The following is an 8,006-nucleotide window of genomic DNA, read 5'->3' as shown; positions in this document are numbered from 1 at the left end:
ATTATTCAACCCATTTTGTAAAGGATAATATGGGTGGATAACTGTTTTCTTTTATCCATTTTGACGCCATTAGTTATGTCGAAGCAAATTTAAAGCTTGTGTTGTTTTATGATTGGCTTTACTTTGATGAAAATAGTGATAATGTAATGAACATTTAACCTGCAATGATCGGATACCAGAAGACATATATTTCCCTTCATGTGTATACAGAGTGCAGTCTGATTTCCATTGTATCAGTTTTGCAATATCATTTGGAAAGCTCAATTGCTATATTTACATGGTTTTATAATTGATCATATTATTGCTTCTGCTAGTCGTGTTTTCAGTACCCTTTTATTTGTAAGGCCAAAACTCTGGTCGAATTGTCCCATTCATCAAAGTAATGCCTTAGTTTATGTTATTTCTTTCCTGCAAATTTTTATGTCAATCTCTTGATGTGTTCTTGCTATTAGGAGTTAGGACTCTCTTATTCAACCCTTCCGGGACTCTTAGGTGTCGTTTGGTTGGAAACAAATTATCTCAGGATTAATTATCCCACCTTCCCATAGAAATTTAAAAACACTACAATTCCGGGATAAAAGCTAGCTTAAAATCATCAGTTTCATGACTAATAGCTTGTTTGGCCAAGCTTCTCTAAACAAAGGATTTTTTTTCCTTCAAAATTGAGGTATTTGGCCAAGCTTTTAGAACGAAAAAAATATTTTTCAATAGAAGCATAAGCAGTTTTTGAGAAGCAGATTATGACTGCTGAGTTGGGTTCAATTATTATAAATGAGTTACCTGAGGTTAGGCTCAGCACTTACCAGTACATGGTGTCGGTTGTACTGATACTACACTCTGCACTTCTTATGCAGATTTCGGAGTTGGTCCTAGTGACGTATCATAGACTTGCTCGGATTTAAGCTACCCAGAGGAGACTTGAGGTATAACTTCACGGCATCCGCAGTTCTGAAGTGCCCGTCTATTTTACTTTAGCTGTGTGTTTATTTCCAGACAGTTTTATTTTATTCAGACTCTTATTTGTATTATTCTAGAATCTCGTGCACTTGTGACACCAATTCTGGGATGGTATTTAGACACCGTTATTTTTATGAATTATTCACTATATTTCAGACCTTACTTCCGCATTTATTTATTTCTTATTAATAAATTTAAAATTTTTTTAGAAATGATTTATATTATTCTAACGTTGGCTTGCCTAGCAAGTGAAATGTTAGGCGCCATCACGATCTGAAGGTGAGAATTTCGGGCCGTGACACGTTGTTTCTTACTGTGTGCCTCCCAGTTTATTTCTTTTATTGTTATTCACTTTTCTCCCACCTAGTTGGTATTGTTATATGTTTGCACGGTGAGAAAGAGATAAATGCACGAAGGGTATTTCCGAGCCAATTGATTTGGTTTGCATATATATATATATTGGGTGATAATGAGACAAGTGCACGAAGGTATTGCCATGCCATTTGATGTAATATGGTGAATATATTTCTCACACTAGGGAATTTAAAGGAGGTGTCACATGGTGGCTTTTATTTGAAAGAATCATACTTGAAAGATATTTATTTGAAATAATTAAAATCGAAAGATATTTATTTGGAGGAAGTATATTCGAAAAATATTTATTGGAAAGGATTATATTCTAGAGACTTTTATTGAAAAACTTATAGATAAAGGATGTATATTTTGAAGGACTTGATTAATTAGCTATTCCAGTGTTTATTGTTCGTTTGAGCAATATTTATGGTGTTCATGTTGCCTTGCTATTTAAATCTCTAGTTGATTGGTGTTACCATCACTGCTATTTGTTTTCCATTATTGGTGTATGCTATATTTCATAGATTATTTAACTAGCGAATGTCTTCACTGTTCCTCGTCACTACTTCACTGAGATTAATCTTGATACTTGTTGGGTACCGCCGTGGTGTACTCATACTACACTTCTGTATATTTTTGTGCAGATCCAGGCATTTCGAAGTCAGTTGATCATTGGCTAGTTGTGCGGATTATTGCGGTGAAGACTCAAGGTAAACCTGTTGCTGCGTCCGCAGGCTTCAAAGTAACCTTATGATTTGTATTCACACTGTTTACTTTATTTCAAATAGTTGTACCTAGTAAATTATAGCAAACTCTGTAGAGCTTATGACTTGTACTACCAGTTTTGAAAATTTATAAATTTTATACAAGTTTCCATTTCAAAGATTATTAGATGTTGTTTAATTATTGTTGTTATTTAATAAATGTTAGGCTTACCTAGTACCTAAGACTAGGTTCCATCACGATACCCAACCGAGGGAAAAATTGAGTCGTGACAGTTATTAGCACGAATTAGCTTCTACTCAAGTCTGATCTGGCACACACTAGCTACCACCACTCTGCTTTCTGGTATGTTTCTTTTAAAGTTGTCATATCATTGTTATTACGTATGAAGATTTTTCTTTTTCCCAAGGTTGATTGCTAATTTGGACATATACCAGCTAATTTAGATTGTAAGATCATTATAAAATAGTTATTAAGATATTATAAGAAAATATAGAATATGTATATTAAATCATTTCGTAACAAGACTTTGCCATAATTACAACTGAGCATTTACCTCTATTTTTGTTTATTTTTCTCTTAATTCAATTAAGAATTTGCCACATAAATTTTCGGTTAATGTTTTTGATTAAAAACAAATGGTGAATTCTGTTTTATATAAATATGAATACCATATTACGTGACTTATTTTTTTTTCTTGTTTCATAATTATCCAAATTGCTTCTTATTTATCTTTTTTTTTTAATGATAGTTTTCATTATGTCAAATTTATCAAAGCTTGAATTTGTGGCACTTGACATCTCCGGAAAGAATTATTTATTATGGGTCATTGATGCTGAAATTCACCTTGCTGCAAAAGCTCTTGAAAATACTATTATATAAAGAAATGAATCATCAGGCCACGATAAAGCAAAGGCTATGATTTTCCTTCGTCATCATTTCGATGAAGGGTTAAAGACCGAATACTTAACCCTAAAGGATCCATTTGAATTATGGAGCAGTTTGAAGGAACTATATGACCATCTTAAGGCAACGATATTGCCAAGAGCTCGATATGAATGGATTCACTTACGGTTACAAAATTTTAAAACTGTAAGTGAATATAATTCTGTTGTATTCAGGATAACTTCCCAACTTAAATTATGTGGTGAAATTGTGAATGATGAGGATTTGCTGGAAAAAACTCTTTCTACTTTTCATGCATCAAATATGGTATTACAACAACAATACCGTGATAATGGTTTAAAAAAATATTCTGAATTAATAGCATGCCTCCTGGTGGTTGAGAAACATAATACCCTTTTAATAAAAGTCTGCACTATTTTTCGAAGTGAATATGGTAGCAACTACTCAAAAGTCTGAAAGAAGACAAAATTATTATTGTGGTCGTAGTCGTGATCGTGGACGTGGATAAGGACATGGAAGCGGACGAAATAATTATCGTCATCATGGCGGAAATAAACAAGAGAACAATAAGGATCCTCAAAATAATCCTTTGAAAGGCAGAGTTAATATTTGCCACAAGTGTGGTATGAAAGGTCATTGGGCACGTGTTTGTCATACACCTGACCATTTTGTCAAACTTTATCAAGCGTCCAATAAAAGAAAAGATAATAATATGGAGGCACACTTGACTTTTCAAAATGATGATGATAAAGTAGTCCCCTCAAACAAATATGATGATGCTGAGGCAAATCATGCATATAAACATGATGATTTTGGAGGCCTTGCAAATATTACTCATTTAGAAGCTGGAGATTTCTTTGAGGATATTGACTGAGGAATTGATTATCTTACTGGGAATAAAGCTTTAAGAAAAGCTGTCATTTTCATATTATGTCTTTATGTAGTTTGTTCTTCTTAAGTGTACTTTCCTAAATCATTATATATGCTAGTTTCTATATTTCTCGTGTAATTTCTAATGTTTTTTTTTATTTATAATATTTCGTATTTCTTATGATGTTGTAACGACTCGGCCGGTCGTTTTGAGTATTATAACCCCGGTCTCCCATTTACTGCTCAATTTATGCTTTACACTTGATTTATGACTTATCGGGTTAGTTGGTTTGGGTGCGAAAGAAATTCAGAGTAAAATGACACACTTAGTCTCATAATTAAAATATTTAAGTTAGAAAATTGACCGTTTGTGGATTTATGTGTAAACGACATCGAAATTGAATTTTTATGATTCCAATAGCTTCGTATGGTGATTTTGGACTTAGGAGCATGTTCGAAAAATAATTTGGAGGTCCGTAGTGGAATTTGGCTTGAAATGCCGAAAGTTAAATTTTTGGGAAGTTTGATCGGGGGGGTTGACTTTTTGATATCAGGGTCGGAATCCGATTCTAAAAATTTGAATACCTCTGTTATGTCATTTATGACTTGTTTGCAAAATTTGAGGTGAACCAGACATGATTTGATAGGTTCCGGCGTCGTTTGTAGAAATTAGAAATTTCAAAGTTGATTAGGCAAGATTGGGGTGTAATTCGTGGAATTAGCAATGTTTGAGGAGAATTGATGGTTCGACTAAGTTCGTACGATGTTTTAGGACTTGATGGTATATTTGGTTGAGGATCCGGGGGCCTCGGGTGAGTTCCGGGACGGTTTCAGATCATTTTTCCGTGTTTTGCAATTGCTGGAACTGATATCTGGTATTGTTCTTCGCGAACACGAAGGGTCTCACACGTTCACGAAGAAGGATTTTGGACGGCTGGGATTTTCCCATTACGAACGCGATGAAGAAGATGCAAACGTGAAGAAGGGAGCTGGGGAAAGCCTACGCGAACGTGAATGCGAGTGAGTAGACACGAACACGAAGAGGAAAGGGAGTTGGGGGCCTACCTAGCATTAAGCCTTCGCGAACGTGGCTCATGTCTTGCGAGTGCGAAGGGCAGAGGTCGGAAGGCATCGCGAACAAGATGAGGATATCGTGAACGCGAATAAGGAATCTTGGCAGCACATTTTTTTGTGCTTCGCGAACGCGATGAAGGAATTTCTAGGGAGAATTAAAAGTTCCAAAACGGGATTTTTGAGTTCATAACACAATCAAATTGGGAGCTCGGTAGAAGGCGATTTTTGGAGAGATTCTTGCGTGGGTGTTTGAGGTAAGTGATTCTTATCAAGTTTTGATTCCATGATTATGTCTTTTAATCCATCATTTAATGAGTGAATTAAGTTAAAATAATTAGAAAATCCTCTTTGTTTAAATTGAAGAATTGAGGGTCGAGTTGAAGTCGGATTTTGGTAAAATTGGTATGGTTAGACTCGTGGTTGAATGGGCTTTCAGATTTTTTCACCTTTGTCGAGTTCCGAGATGTAGGCCCCACAGGCAAGTGTTTGAGCTAAATTTCGTATTTTATTGGAAAATTAGTATTTTCTTATGGCATTAATTCCAATAAATTTTATTAATCGAATTAATTGTGGCTAGATTCGAGGTGTTTGGAGGCCAATTCACAAGGCAAAGGCATACCGGAGTAAAGAAGTTTACGTTTTGAGGTAAGTAACAGTTATAAATCTAGTCATGAGGGTATGAAACCCTAGACTTTGCGTCAAGTGATTATTTTGGAGTTGACGCACATGCTAGGTGATGGACGTGTGGGCGTGCACCGAGGGGACTTTGACTTAGTCCGTCCCGTGAAACTGTAAAGTTGAATAACTTGTTGTTAGCTATATGCTCTCTATGTTTTGAAGAAATTTGACTGTAAATCATGTTAGAAATCATGCTTAGGCTATGTGATAGTACAATTGGGACCCGCAGAGGTCACATACTTGTTGCATTATTTGCTAATTACTGTTTTGTACTCAATCATCATTTTACTTGTGTATCATACCTCAGTCTTTCTTGATTTTGTTGATACACTATGTTATCTTTTTTGGGGATGATCTTTGTGATTTCCGAGAGCTGAGAGACTAGAGAGGTTGATAACTGAGTAAGGCTGAAGGCCTGTCGGTGAGGTAAGGATTATGTGTGTCACGACCCAAAATTCAAGTAGTCGTGATGGTACCTAATCCAATCTTCTAGGTAAGCCAATTACCAACTATCCAATTCCAATTAAATTAATAAGGCAATTAATTAAAATAAAATAGATAAAACCAATATATTTCCCCAAGAACTGGTAGTACAAATCATGAGCTTCTAAGAATAGAATTTCTAAAATTCGTATGAAATAATACATGAGCGGTTCGAAATGTACATGAACAAATTGTTATAAATTTAAGGCTACCATGAACAAGAGACAGCTACAACCGGAACACAGGTACATCTTCAGATCCAGCTCCCAACGAACACAACAACATCAGCAGTCAACATATGCACGCAAAGTGCAGAAGTGTAGTATGAGTACAACCGACCTCATGTACTCAATAAGTAACAAACCTAACCTTAGGTTGAAAGTAGTGATGAGCTTGTACCAAGGTTGGGTCCAAACCAATAGTCCACAACAGTCCATAACCACGTAAAGCAAATAATACAAGAAGTAACTCAAAGGTAAAATGCTTAGCTAAATCATGATTTCAAAAAAAATAGTTCTTCCTTTCAAGTACATAAGTTAAACCCCAAATCGTTTACCGAAGTTTCCAAAAATATGAATAAGTTTGAAAACAATAATTTTCCCAAAATCCTTTCAATAGTAAATGAGATGTTTCATTTTCTTTCTAGATAATATGTGTAAAACAAATGCATCACTATGCCCATCTGTCAATATGTGTGAGAAATCATGAATGATGGGATACCGTACAACATGAGGAAAATACATTTCAATGCATGCATGTCATGTGTGCATGTCAATGCGATGCAACTCAGTGATAAAATCATATGCATACTCTAAGAGTATAATTTCATTCAGTCCTTCCAGTCACTCAGTCCTCCCAGTCACTTAGTCCTCATAGTCACTCAGTCCTCCCAATGACTCGGCACTCGCACTCGGTAGGTACCTGCACTCACCGGGGGTGTGTAAAGACTTCGGAGAGGCTCCTTCACCCCAAGCGCTATAATCTGCACGGACAACTGACGTGCTATAATAAAGCCTATAACGCATGCTGCAGTCGGGCAGCGCCAATCCTAAAAATATCCTCATAATCAGGCCCTCAGCCTCCCTCAGTCATCAATCTCTCCAGTCTCTCGGGATCAAAATGTCATGAAACTAGCCCAAAATGATGATATGATGAATCAATAAATAACAACAGAGATTGTGATATGTTATGTAATGAAATGAATATGACTGAGTATAAATATTCAATTTAAATAAATAATTCACAGCAATATGACCTCTGTGGGTCCCAATAATACTGTCACATATCCTCAACATGATTTTTATTATAATTCTCAGCTCAATTTCTTTAACACATCAAAATACATAGAAAATGCCAAGATTATTTGACTACAAAATTTCACGGAACCAATTGTGTCACAATTTCTATGGTGCACGCCCACATGGCCGTCACCTAGTATGTGCGTCACCTCCCAATAAATCATATAATACATATATTTAGGGTTCATACCCTCAACTCCAATATTAGAAGAGTTAATTACCTCGAACAAGCGGAATCCAATGTCGAGCAAGCTAAACAATGCTCCAGAAATTCCATTATGCATGTAACAACTTCCGAACAGCTCGAATCTAGTCACAATTAATTTGATTCAGTCAACCCAAGTTATAGGAATTTATTCCATATCAAAATATTAATATTTTCACAAACTCTGAAATTACACTCAAAAATCGCTCGTGGGGCCCATGTCTTGGAATCCGATAAAACTCGCAAAATCTGAACCCTCATTCAACCACGAGTCCAACCATACCAAAATTACTCAAATTTGACCACAACTCCGCCTTCAAATCCTCAATTAAAGTCTATGAATATTTCTCCTATTTTCAACCCAAAACACAAATTGTTGATAAAAACAACAATAGATTCATGTAATTTAACCAAAACCGAGTTAGAATAACTTACCCCAATCCATATGGTGAAAATCG

Source organism: Nicotiana tomentosiformis, chromosome 6 (assembly GCF_000390325.3).
Source record: "Nicotiana tomentosiformis chromosome 6, ASM39032v3, whole genome shotgun sequence".
Taxonomy (NCBI): Eukaryota; Viridiplantae; Streptophyta; class Magnoliopsida; order Solanales; family Solanaceae; genus Nicotiana; species Nicotiana tomentosiformis.
The sequence above is the reverse complement of the archived record's forward strand: the minus strand, read 5'-3'. Positions refer to the sequence as shown.